Source organism: Leopardus geoffroyi, chromosome A3 (assembly GCF_018350155.1).
Source record: "Leopardus geoffroyi isolate Oge1 chromosome A3, O.geoffroyi_Oge1_pat1.0, whole genome shotgun sequence".
Classification (NCBI taxonomy): Eukaryota; Metazoa; Chordata; class Mammalia; order Carnivora; family Felidae; genus Leopardus; species Leopardus geoffroyi.
This window is the reverse complement of record NC_059336.1, coordinates 131,640,798-131,654,871: the sequence shown is the minus strand read 5'-3', so window position 1 is coordinate 131,654,871 and position 14,074 is coordinate 131,640,798.

The window sequence follows — 14,074 nt, the reverse complement described above, 5'->3', positions numbered from 1 at the left end:
GCCCCACTCAGGGTCTTGTTCCAGTTCTGTGATGCAGAGTGTGGGCTTTGGTGGCTGAAGGACTTGGGTTCAAATCTTTCCTCCACTTATTAGGTACAGGATTTGGGGCAATTCTCTCAACAGCTATAAAAATTTTTTTTAAACATTTATTTATTTTTTGAGAGACAAAGACAGAGCAGGAGCAGGGGAGGGGCAGAGAGAGAGGGAGACACAAAATCCAAAACAGGCTCCGGGCTTTGAGCCATCAGCACAGAGCCCGATGCGGGGCTCGAACTCACGAACCGTGAGATCATGACCTGAGCCGAAGTCGGACGCTCAACTGACTGAGTCACCTGGGCGCCCCTCTCAACCGCTATAAAAGCCAGTTTTCTTATTTGTAAAATGGGTATATTAACTTCAAGTGAGAGAATTAAGTGAGATGATGTGCGACGCAGTGCCGGGCACATAGCAGGCACTCAGTGCATTTCTTCATCTCCCTTCTCCCCCATTTTGTCTGTCTCCCCTGTCGGGCCAGCTGGCCTCCCTGGAGGTGATCCTTGGTCCCTACAATGTCTGCATGACCTCTCTCCCAGCTCCTTCCAGTGGAGGTGGGATGGGGGTGGGTGTGGGCAAGGGCCATCGGTGGCCTGTTTTGTAGATGAGAACCCGGGTCCAGAGAGGTGACTCTTCCACGGCCAGCCTGGAGCCCAGGCTTTCCCCAGCTTTTCCTTCTGACTTCTTGGCCTGGCTGAGCTTTGGCCACATCTGGGAAGTGTGCGGTGATGGGGGGATGACCATCTCTTAAATTAGACGCCACCATCTTTGACAGACTGACATCTGAGCTGTGAGTCTCGCCGGCCTCGCTCCTATCTCATGGGACACCTGCTTTCCCTCCCACTGTTTTCCTTAGCCTCGTGCACATACCTGACTCTTACCCGAATCTTCCAGCCATTTGTAACTTGTTGCCTAAAATATGGATTTGCTTATTCGTATCCTACAGGAGTCCCTCTTTGCTTCCTCGTTATGCCTGAAAACTTGCTTACAAGCTCCTTGGAGGCAGGGACCACATCTTCTGCTTTTCTTGCCTTTTTTTTGTTGTTGTTGTTGTTTTTCCTTTGTGTCTAGCACTCTGCTGAGCTCATGATGGGTCCTGGAAATACTGTGTGTCTGCTTTTCCGTCTACAAAAGCGATCGTAGCTAACATCTGTAAATAAGTTAGATGGTTTACCTAACCAGCTCTGTCATTTCATCGGATCTTCTCACCTGCCACGGGAATTACTTAGTATAGGAATAGGAAAACCAGAGTTCAGAGACACTCAGTGACTTGCCCAGGGTTGCACAGCTAGTAATTTTGAAGCGGGCTAGTTGGGACCCGAGGACTTGGTTTGAGAGAGGTTTAAGTGGCACAGCACAGCCAGGCGTGTACTTGGGCTCTGCAGAACTTAACCTCGCCGCTCAAAACAGCCTGTTCTCGTCAAGGGACCTAACCGAAGTGATAAATCTGATCTGTATCCTTAAAATGCCTGGGTCCATCTTTCGTCAGACTGAAAGGCTCTTTAGGAAATCATTTCCTTATGTTAGCTTTTTTTTTTTTTTTTTTTTTTTTTGTAAATGAAGTTTTTGGACTAAATACATATTTTCCATTTTTTTTTTATTGCATGAGCACAGTATTTATCTCATCAAGAATTATGATAAACCCCCTGCACCCTTCACGTTTTTCATGATTCATATGGAACAAATTAAAACTAACTTTCCATAGCACAGATTGCACCAGAGAATGGCTCAAATACCCTTCCCCCTGTTCCCCCACCGCCTTCACACGTCTGCCTTGAATTTCACCACCCATGAGGGAGACCTGGGTGAGGAGGGTCCCCACGAGACACCTGCTCTCATGCCAAGCGCAGTGCACATCTGGAGCCTTTGTTTGATAAGCCACAGTGTCCTAGTGAGGGAGAAGGTGTCATTTAAAATCACTTTTTGTTTGTGGCCAGACACAACCGGGTGATTTTTATTAACTTTGTTGTGTTTTCAATGGACTCCGTCGGTCAATTCTGTAAGTGTTTTAAAAACAAAGTATAAGCCACTGACAGATGAGCTTTCAGAGATGCACTCCGCGGAACATGTCTGCGAGTGCTTTAGACGCCACTGAGTCTGCTGGTTTCTAGGATTTGAATGGTCCCTGTCACACTCAGCTCTGCGTCAGCGTGCCTGGTTACGGGGCTAAGATGTGGTTGGGATGTGGATTTAAATCCACGTCCGCCGGACCAGGAAGAACTGTCCTCTTTCCATTCTGCCATCGCTTCTCACTGAAGTTAGTAATAAAACCAAGATCCACGAATTATTGTGAAGAGTATGTATGTGTGCGAAGCTCCAGTCGTTCAGTAAAGTGTGGTGAGAAGCCTTGATGCTGGGGCAGTGACCCTGCCACCCTGGCTCAGGGAAATCTGGGGCGGGGGGGTGGTGGGATCAAAGGCGGCACTGTGCCTGCCTCCCCGTGTCCCTTGTGTACCCCAACACCGAAACACATACAGAAGGGTGAGGAGTGGGTCTGGACTTCTCCAAAGGGTCAGTGGGTGGCATTAGCTCTGTGGACTCTTTCCCAACACTGAGCGGGGAGTTCAGAAGGAAGGCGGTCCCTTCGCAAACCACGGAGAGCTGAGATCACCAGCCTCTGAGTCTTTGGAGAAGACACTTAGTTGAAGTCTCATGGCCGGCTCTCAGATGTGGAGAGGGAACGGGGTCTCCTCTCTGGGAACTTTCGTGGCCCCAGTGGGCAACAGAGAGTAAAGGTGGTGAAGAAGCAATGGCAAGAAGTATCAGGCAGGTCTTAGTGTCCGTCCGTCCATCCATCCATCCATCCATCTATCAATCCATCCATCCACCCACCCACCCAAGCTCGTTGTAATATTTGTTGAAGCCTATTCTGTATTAGGCTTTAGGCTTAGAGCTGAGGATATGGGCATGAATGTCCAAGGTCACTATCCTCTAAGACCACTCTTAGTAATTCTGGCCTGCTTTTCATGGACTTTTTCATTATCTGAAATTATATGATTTTTTTTTTTTTTTTTTGCATTTCTCCTCCACTGGATCATTAGTTCCATTAGGTCCACACAAGACCTTGTTTGTCTGGTTCACAGGTGCATTCTCATGCCCACTGTGGGGTCTGGCATATATGGAGATAGAACACGCTGGCTTCAGAGAGAATAATGGTGCCACACAAGTACACGTTCAGGAACCACACCGCAAAACGGACCGAGGGACTTTTACCAGGAGAGGAGGGGGGGGGGGGTGTTCTGTTGATTACACTCATGGCAGCTACTTGGGATTGTGAGAGATCGTTTCACCCTTCCCTACCCACATCCTTTTCCTATAACTGTAGAGAACCCTCCCACCTGGCTCTGGCTTGACCTTGCGGCTTGCTTTGGCCCACGGGAAGTGACCAAAAGGGAGGCAAACTGAGGCTTCCAAAGCCCCTCTCCGTTGGGTCTGACGCCCTTGCCCTCCGCCGTCACGGCGAGAACGCGCCGGGGCGAGTCAGCTGAAGGATGAAAAGAGAAGGCAGCGCGGGGTGGGGTGGCCTGGGACGTTCCGACGGAGGCCGTCCCCGAGCAGTCGAAGGCCGGCCAGCCCTGGACGTGTGAGCTCAGCGAGCCAGCGACCTCAGCCCACATCCCCGAATCTGCCAGGCTGCGCCCCGCACACGTGTTGCCGCATGACGCTGAAGTGTCGTGGGCTTTGCTGACACAGCAGCGCTGTGGCAAGAGGCAACTGACGCAGGGACTTTACAAGGGAGCACATGTTCACCTCCCACCGGCCTCAATTAGAATGGCAATGGTAGCGGCCTTAATGCTAATCATTAATTACAAAGCGGGCCAGGCACCGTTCTAGGAACTTTCCGTCTTTTATTGTTTTGTTTCTTGTCCCCACAGCCGGCTTGCGAGGTTTGGCGTAAAAACGAGGCCACCGCTACGTCTGCTACTTAGTAAGCTGTGCGGACCAGTGGCTGTGGCCACAGGGTGGCCTGGCTTCAGTTTCCAGCTTGACTCACCTTCTCGTTGGGTGAGCTTGGGCCACCAAGAGGTTATGTTTAACCGCTCTGTGCTCTAGTTCCCGAACATATAAAATGAGGACAGTAGTCATATCGAGCTCCTGGGGATGTTGCAAGGATTGAATGGCAGGACACATACAGGCTCAAAGCATGCCTGATGCGCCGTGCTCGTAAATGTCACCCTGAGTGCTGCTATCAGGAGATAAACCCTGGACTGAGCATTTTTTTTTTTGTAATTTTTTTTTTAACATTTATTTATTATTGAGAGACAGAGCATGAGCATGGGAGGGGCAGAGAGAGAGGAGGAGACACAGAATCCGAAGCAGGCTCCAGGCTCCGAGCCGTCAGCACAGAGCCCGATGCGGGGCTCGAACCCACCAACCGTGAGATCATGACCTGAGCCGACGCTGGACGCTTAACCGACTGAGCCACCCAGGCGTCCCTGGACTGAGCATTTTTATTTTTTTTCTTTTTTTAAATTTTTTTTAACGTTTATTTATTTTTGAGAGAGAGAGAGAGAGAGAGAGAGACAGAGCATGAACGGGGGAGGGGCAGAGAGAGAGGGAGACACAGAATCGGAAGCAGGCTCCAGGCTCTGAGCCATCAGCTCAGAGCCTGACGCGGGGCTTGAACCCACGGACCGTGAGATCGTGACCTGAGCTGAAGTCGGACGCTCAACCGACTGAGCCACCCAGGCGCCCCAGGACTGAGCATTTTTAACATGTGCTCTTCCTTCATTCTTGTAAAACCCTGAAGTCTTATTAACTCCATTTGATTGGAAAGGAAATTGGGGGTAGAGGGGTTATACTCAAGACCACCCAGCTAAGAGGGGGGTGAGTAAAGCAGAGAACAACCCAGACGCCAAGTTCAGTGCCCAGGAGGCTGCCTCTCATTGGCCCCGGCTGGTTTTCACTCCCTCTGTCTGGGAAGGACAGCGGAGCTGGCCCGTGCCCCAGTGGACTAGGTGGCCGGGCACGGAGGCTGCTAGCTCTCAGGTGGTCAGTCCCCCACTCTCTGTCCCTGGAGGAAAGGGCTTTGCACAACGCTGCTGCACCACTCACTCGTCATGGGACCTGAGCTCCCACACTCCTTGTCTGTGACTTGTCTGTGAGCGTTTTCCACTGCGCTAGGATGAGCCTGTGTCTTCTGTCACTGAGGTCCTTCTAGGGCAGTCTGGGGACTCTCAACACGGCGTGAGTTGGGGCTTGCGGGGCCCCACGCCCCTGTCGCATCTTTTGGCTCCTGTGGGGCCCTGAACTCCCCCCTGCAGATGAGTCCTGTCCATGCAGGACACCGTCCAGACTTGGGGGAACACGGAGGGAGCCCCACAGGTGGCTCCAGCATCACAGCCCTGTGTCCGCCCCCGCCCACCTGCTGGGGACAGGACTCGTCTCTCCATGCGGCGTGCAGCCTCCCTCTGCGGCATCCTCAGGGCTCTCACCTGCTCCCTCCTGCCGACACTAGTCGCCTGCAAATACTCCTGGGCACACAATTCCAGATATGCAGTTGTGCGGCATGCAAAAGTGTGCTTCTAGTAGTTTCCGTCTTGTTCTTTTGGTTTGGTCACCACCTTTTTTTTTTTTTTTTTCAGTGCGTACAGGCTGAGACTTTAACACTGAGGGATGGGAGAAGTTGGCGGGGGGGAGCTTTGGAATTCTTGTATACTTTTGTCTTCCAGTTTGTGGTCTCCCCTATGGCATGAGAGGCTCTGGAAACCAAGGACCCCATCCAGTGGCTGTCTGGCTCCTCAGATGACCTTGGCATAGAGAATCGCTCAGGAAACGTTTGCTGAATGGATGTGCCTCATGAAAGGGCTTTTCCTTTATTCTCTGTGACCTGATCAGGTCCTCTTATGCTTCACGTCCAGAAGCTGAGTCTCTGAATTTCTCCCCTGGGCTTGGATCTCTGTCCGAGGACGTTGTCTGACACGCCAGCATCTCAATCTGGACCCTATGTGCTGCCACCAGACCCTCCAGGCCTGCCCGCCCGACACCCCCTCCACTTGGCCCTGCTGCTTGTTACCTGTGGGGTCCTCGTTGGCAGGGCACAGGCAGGGCTGATACGCCCCTCCCCGGAAGAAGATCACAGGGGCAGAACTCAAGGGTGTGCCCATGGCCTTTCATAGCGGGGGGGCGTCGGGACACTGACACCTGCCCGCAGCTGTAGAAGCTGTGAGGTCCTGAAATCTCACTGTGTCCTTGTTGGCATCGGCTACACGACACTCAAACCGATGCCCTGCAGGCCGATCTTCGGAGGCCACAAGGGAGCAGAGAGACTGGGAAGAAGGCCGCCCCTGCATGGCTCCGGGGGTGGTCTTCAGGGACACCGCACACGGTGCCAGTGTCAGGGAGGAGAGAGAATCAGACCGAGGCCTCGCGAGACCTGCGCTAAGAAGAAACCGGGTGTGAGAAGCAGCGCAGGCCCAAGAAAAGGACCCTGGTCTGGGCAGGGCAGGGCTTTGATTCTCCCGCATGAGCTGCTTCCCATTCTCCGAGGCTTTCCCTAGCAAGATGGGCCTCGTGTTGCTGGGTGTTTCGCCAGAGAAGGAGGCCCTGGGCAGCTTGCCAGCCTCTGGGAACCTCTGTTCCCTCATCCATCCATATATAGGCTTGATCTGGGCTGTGAGGACTGATATGTGTGGGGCCCAAACCATGGGGCTTAGGTCTTTGTTTCCAAGCAGGCCTTAATCGCTATGGAGCGATGGGCGACTATGGAGCGGAGGAGAGAAAATGAAGTCACGATGTCACAGTGGGATATTGTCAGGGGACACCGCATCTCCTGCTTCAAACCTGCAGGAGATGATGGGAGGTTGGGTCATGACTGATGGCAGCACATTACTACTCTGACATGCGGATGGTCCCTGCATGGTGATGGTCGCTGGGGCGGCCCCGATACCCTTGAGCACAAGAGGTGGAGATATGGTCTTCTCAAGTGAGGCAGAGTTCAGAGAGAAGGGTACCTGGCAGCACTCCGCCACAGAAGGAAATGGAAGACGATGTCTGTCTGATGCTTTATGGATTCCTAATGCACCTGGATGTGCCCAGAAAAGCCATCATCTCCTGCTGAATTAACGCACCTCTTAGACCCGGAGCATGATAGTTTTCCTCTATCAGCGTTGGTTTGGAGCAGAGACTTTGTCTAAAAGAGTTTGCTAAATTGCACCAATGAGCCTTTGTTTTCATGACCCCTTTAAACTACTCTGCATAGCCTGGTTTTATCTAGCCTAGGGTTTTAAAGCTTTTTGAAATCACAGATTCTTTGTAATTTACAAGAGGAAGGAAGGAAAGAGCCTCAGATGATTTTATGGTAATAAACAAAATTTGCACTAATTGGTAGTCAGGTTGGAGGAAATGTTTGAAATTGACATCTGGTGGTTCTGCACTCTGGAACTGGGGAAATAACCACAGGGTGGGTTTGGGAAGATGTACGTGTGCGCAAACTCCACTGATCGCCTGACCTCCATTATCCCACTCTGACTGGAGGACCACGGTGACCTTTGGGGGTCTCTTGGAATGTGTGTCAATTCAATCAGTGTCCAGTAATCCCTAAAAAGTCTGATTATTTTCTTTCCTCCATTGCACAGTGACCCTGGTAAAGGCCATGGGTCTCTCTGGGAAGACTGGGAGGAAGAGGAACAGTATACATTCTTGACAGTGTAGCAGGAGCCTTCCTCAAGGCAACTGGCCCCCTCTCCAGTCAAGGGGTCTACAAACTGGCTCAAGTCTGAGAATTGATGGAGGGACCGGGATTCACTGTTTTTGATGATTCAAGTCAGTCTTCTGTTCATTCAACCCAGAACTCTCCATGTATACAGATCAAGGAAGAATTTAGTAGTCAATCTATTCCTCTTCTTAGGACATCATGATCAATTAGCTCACACCGTAGGTCTCTGCAAGTCAGACTATTCCCATTACTGCTTTGACTGTGATGTTCCTGAAGACAATCACGCCCCCTTGCCTTTGGCAATTAAGTGCTGCCACTTGGCCCCTGCCACCCTGGGGTCCATTTATCCCCATTGCATCTGAAGGTTCTAGTTCAGTGGCTGCATTTCCCACTGTAGCATCAGACCTATAGAGAAGAGTGACCACAGGGGTCTTCACGTTTTCTGGGGCCCCTCACAAATGTGTCTGTCACAGTCCTGGTGAAGGTGTGTCCTTTGGACCTTTCCTGGATGGATGAGTAGGTCTCACGTGACAAGCGCTTTCACATTTCAATCTTCCTAAGCCTTTGCATGTCTTCTTCTGCAGGGTACAGATAGTTCTGGGGGGGAGGGGGGCACTTCTTTTGGGGGGGCACCTCTGGTCCATGTTTCAAACAAAGTGTTAGAGCCATTTTGAGCACCAACCCCCTGCACCCACTCCCCCCCCCCCCCCCGCCGCCAAGCTACAACATTAAACCCAGAATCTCTACTTGGAGGTTCTCTGTCCTGATTTGACCTGATTCAACTTTACACTCTTTCCACCATCATCCAACTCTCTTTCTGTGCGTTCCCACACAGAACCCTCAGGTTCTATCTGGACGAAGTGGAAAAAAGTTATAATTATTCATGTCATAGATTGAGGATGATTAGATGTAAGGGTTCCAAACCTTTTTTCCCCTCGTCAATTTTCTTTATTTTGGTCACAGGAAACACATTTAGTAACTAAACCATAGCTAAAGTTGCCACAGAATTTGTGGCCTAGCAAATTTCTCTTCTCACAATGCTGGAGGCAAGGGTTGGTTTCCTCTGAGGCCTCCCCTTGGCCTGCAGATGGCCGCCATCTTGCTGCTTCTCCACAGGGTTGTCCCTCCCTGCATGCTCGCCCCGGTATCCCTCTGTGTGTCGTGATCTCTTCTTCTTATAAAGACATCAGTCAGAGTGGATAGGGCCCACCCTAAAGGCCTCATTTTGACTTAATCACGCCCTTAAAGATGCTGCCTCCAAATACTTTCACATTCTGATTACTAGAGGGTAGGGCCTCAACATATGAATTTTTGGGGAAATACAGTTTCCTTAAGAGTCTACCACACAGGACTATTGTAAGGATTAGCTGTATGAAAGGGAACCATATAGAAATTTCTTAAAGGAAAAGTGACCAGTATTTTATTCTTCTTAATAAAAATCCCATATGACCCTACGAAATTATGTAAGATGTGAAGATAGTTTGGAAAAGTTCAGTTTAGTTGGTTTAGACTATAAATGTGAGAAGTTTCCGACATGCCCTTTAGTTTAGTTGTGCTCTTCAAGGTTTTCCAGAATCAATAGACTCCCCTCGGTTCCTCTAACTACATATGTATTAACTGAACTTGGCGTTGTGACAGCTATATCCTGGCACAGCTGTTCCAAAGAGACCTGTTAGGAAAGGGTATTCCACCATGGGGAGGGGACAGATGGCATCCAAAGAGTGTCAGTTTTTGGAGGAAGAAGTGGGTCTTCATACAGGAAACTAGAAATGCAAATGTGGGCCCAAGGACTTGCTTTGTACTTTCGGGAACGAAGAAATCTAAGAATTCACTCTTGGCAACGAGCTGCGAGAGATGCTGTTCTCCATATGGAGGCTATCTGGTTAGGAATAAGACAGGGACCCTGGTAGGGGCTACCTCCTGAAGACGAGGAAGCTATAGTTTAAACTGGTGGATCTAAAAAATTCAGGCACTTTTCCGTTTACTCACTTATGTGGCTTCTCAGCTTTGGCCAAGCATAGTCTCCATGTTCTAGTCTGTTTTCTCTGCATTATGAGATGGATGAATGCCAGCCCCAGTTTCCTTCCCTGTCCCTCTGCCCTGCCTTGGGGAGAGAAGCAGACCAGGACACCAGTTTTCTTCTTCCATCCGGGATGTCTGGGGCCACCCATTCTAGCTCGGTCACACACCCAGCTCCTTGCCTGGGACCTCCTGGTTCAGGCCCTCCATGGGGACAGCATCCTCCCCAGGGGCACCCGCAGCTCAGGACGACTCAGGTCTCCTTTACCTTCCTTGCCCAGGCTCTCTAGTCCTGACAACATCCCCTCCCAAGCCTGCAGGGCACTTAGATTTTCCCAAGAACCTGAGCAAGGGAAGACAAATGCGGCAGAGGAGTAGAAAAGACTTCGGGCTGTTTACTGGCTATGCATTCTTCCCACTGGAGCTTTGGGGCTTGGCCACCTCGCAAGAGTGTGTTTTGGGAAAGGCAAGGGAATGGACATATTTAAGGTGCTTAATACGGCCGAGTCATACTCACGAAGACTTACAAGGGGTGCACGATCTTGCCACCACTCGACAGGCGAGGAAATTCGGGTTCAGAGTGTTTGTGCGAAGCCCAGCTCTGGTTAGTCGCTGAGCGGGGCCCCAGGGCGCAGTCTGTGTGGCTCCGAGTCCTGGACCCTTGCCAGGGCTTAGCGAACCGTCTCTAAGGGCCCGGCCCCTCCCTCTTCCTGTCCCACTGCCTTTGCTTCACGTCTCGTGTCCCCTGCCGTGGCCGGTACCCGCTCTTGTCCCGAGGAACCCCTGAGGCAGTGGCTAGGCCGGGGCCTGACCTCAGCAGAGTCAGGTCGTCTGCGCTCTGGGTACTCCGGAGCGGTTTCGCGAGCTTTCATGAGAGCCCGTCAGAAAAATCGCAGCGACACCTTCTCCTGTAACATATGCTATCAGGATGTCAGAATGATCACACGTCTCGCACTTGCTATATTTTCAAAAAGGAGTCTTTTTAAAATAAATAGTCATCCATTTTGAATAAACAACCCTCATATCCCTCGCTTCCTTTCCAGCCTCACCTCCTCTGCCCTGGCTCAGTCTAGTCTTCTCTCTTCTGCTTTATGCCCATGGCTTCCTCCTTGGTCTCCACGTGTCTAACCCACTTGCATCCTGTCCGTTTTCCTGTCCACAGCCAGAATGACCTTTTCTGATCACACACCTGGCCGTGGCACCTTTCCACTTGAAGCAGGACTCGATTCCCTCTTGTCCCCAGGGAGCGTTCTGAGCTCCCTCGCATGGTCTCCAACGCCTTCCTGCTTCCCCACTGAGCTGCCATTGGCCCCTACTCCACAGAACTTGCACATTTTTTTAAATTTATTTTTTTTTTGAGAGAGACAGAGATAGCACAAGTTGGGGAGGGGCAAAAAAAGAGAGAGGGGGACAGAGAGAATCCCAAGCAGGCTCTGTGCCACCAGGGAGGAGCCTGACGTAGGGCTTGAACTCATGAAACCGTGAGATCGTGACCTGAGCCGAAACCAAGGGTCGGACGCTTAACTGACTGAGCCACCCAGACGCCCCCACCGTCTAGCCTCACCCGCTAAGGGATGTCCCCCCAACATCGTGACCTTCAGCCTGCTGTTCTGTGCCTGCATGCATGGCTGGTTCCTCGGCTTGATGATTCTCTGCTCTCGCCCCAACCCTTGTTCGAATTTTTCTTTTCTCTATGAATTGGTGCGGATATCAAGTCTCCTGCTGAAGTGTATTTTGATCTACAGGGCAGTTCATCGCTCTTTTACGTAATTTTTGTGCATACCTGCACGAGGGACCACCTTCTATCTTACTAATTCCACATCTGTCTCCTTGAAGGCAGGGGCCTCTGTACGTGCTCCCGTGTCAGAGTTTAGATTTGGAGGAACTGGTCATTTTTTTTTTTTTTTTAAATTTTCATTTTATTTGAGTTCCAGTGAGTTAACATGCAACATTATATTAGTTTCAGGTGTACAATGTAGTGATGTAACAGTTCCAAACGTCACCTGTGCTCATCAGTGGGCTCCTTAATCCCCATCATCTACTTAACCCTTTCCGGCAACCATCAGTTCTCCATGGTTAAGAGTCTGCTTCTCGGTTTGCCTCTCTCTCTCTTTTTTTTTTTCCCCCTTTGCTCGTTTCTTCTATTTCTTAAATTCCACATGAGTGAAGTCATATGGTATTTGTCTTCCTCTGACTGACTTATTTCACTTAGTATTATGTTCTCCAGCCCCATCCAGGTTGCTGCAAGTGGCAAGATTTCACTTTTTTATGGCTGAATAATATCTCATTGTGTTTGTGTCTGTGTGTGTGTTTGTGTGTGTGTGTGTGTGTGTATGCGTCTTCTCTATCCCTTCATCAGTTGATGGACACTTAGACTGCCTCCATGTCTTGATATGTTTGTTAATCTGTGTTGTTGACCCGATTCGTATTTATTGTATTGTGGCCATCTACAGCCTAGTGCAAGCAATGCCACCCAGTAGAACTTTCTGAGGTGATGGAAATATTCTGTGTAAACGTTGTCCAATATGGTAGTGGCTAGCTCCTATCTGCATTTAACTTTTAATGAATTGGAACTCAATATAATGAAACATTCCAGTCCTTGTACCAGTGACCATTGGCCGCGTGTCACTAATGGCCGCCATAATGCGTCACATAAGTAGGGCACACTAGGTGTTGAGCAAGAAGATAGGAGAGTCCATAAAGGTTTCACGTTCTTCCTGTAATAGCATCGCCCCTATTCGTTTGATTAACCAATATTTTATTTATACATACTGCCACGGTGGGTGGAGTATCTTAATTTCTCTCTTTTTTTGTAATCAAGTACGTAACTCCGTGAATGAATTACTGTGGTTTTAGAATGCTTGGGATTGAAGCAGGAGTCCTTAAAATGATTAAGTAAACGTGCCTAGAGTCAGAAGCATGCATTCCGTCACGAGTAGGAGTCTTACATAAGTCTGCACTCAATGAAATCATCCAGTTTCTAGAGTTTAGCTTTCAAGGCATGTTTGTAGCTCCCCAGTTCCATGAAGCATCTTCCGGTGGGGGGGGGGGAGTATTTACGTGGAGGCATCCTTTCAACAAACATAACCAATTAGCAAGCTTTACATGCAGCTTGGGTATAATTTTTAGCCTGGTCCTCTTGATGCCTGCCTTTATGTGTGTACTATTTAGTAAGTCTTGAAGATACTCGTTGGATGGCACATCATTTTGCCCCCAAACGTGAATCTTAGGTTTGATCATCTTTTATTGTAGTTTCTATTGAACACAATTTACTTCATGATGCTTCAGTTTTCACCGTGATTAATAGTTCCTTCATTTCCCACTTGACATACATTTATTGAACATCTACCGAGACCCTTTATCCTGTGATGAACGCTAGGAAGAAAGGTGAATCAGATACTGACGGGGTCCTTTGGAGTCCGCAGTCTGGAGGGACAGACAGATAAACGTAGGCCACACGGTGTGGCTTCAACATGACTTTCTATGGAAGCATTGAGGAGGGAGCGATCCCTTCTCTTTAGGAAGCTGGAGGAGCGTCATAAAGAAAATACCACCAGAGAAGTCCTTGGGAAGTTCACCAGCGGGGATAGTGCATGGATAAGTGAAGGGGCCGGCATGAAAGCCATTGGAGGTTGGGAAAAGTATGGTGCGTGAGAGAAAGGTGAGCCTGACTAGGTGCAAAAGCCTTGGGAATTGTTGGTGGGAAACAAGGGGGAAAGAGTTGGTGACTCAAATCTGAGGATTACTATTACGTCTTGAAAATATTTGGACTTTTGGGGAAGAAAGCCCTGACATTAATTAAAAAAAAATTTCTTTTAATGTTTATTCAGTTTTTGAGAGAGAGAGAGAGAGAGAGAGAGCATGAATGAGGGAGGGGCAGAGAGAGAGGGAGACACAGGACCCAAAACAGGCTCCAGGCTCTGAGCTGTCAGCACAGAGCCTGACGCGGGGCTCGAACTCACAAACTGTGAGACATGACCTGAGCCGAGGTCGGATGCCTAACCGACTGAGCCCCCCCAGGCGCCCCTAATTTTAAAGGTAAGTTATTTAAATGGTGTAACGAGGGGTGCCTGGGTGGCTCGGTCAGTTGAGCGTCCAACTTTGGCTCAGGTCATGATCTCATGGTTCGTGACTTTGAGCCCCACGTGGGGCTTTGCGCTGACAGCAGTGGAGCTGGCTTCAGATTCTCTCTCCTTCTATCTCTACCCCTCCCCCACTCACACACGCTCACGCGCTCACTCTCTGTCAAAAATAAATAAGCGTTAAAAAAAATTGTTTCCAAAAAATTTTTAAAAATGTTTTTATTTATTTTTGAGACAGAGAGAGACAGAGCATGAGCAGGGGAGGGGCAGAGAGAAAGAGGGA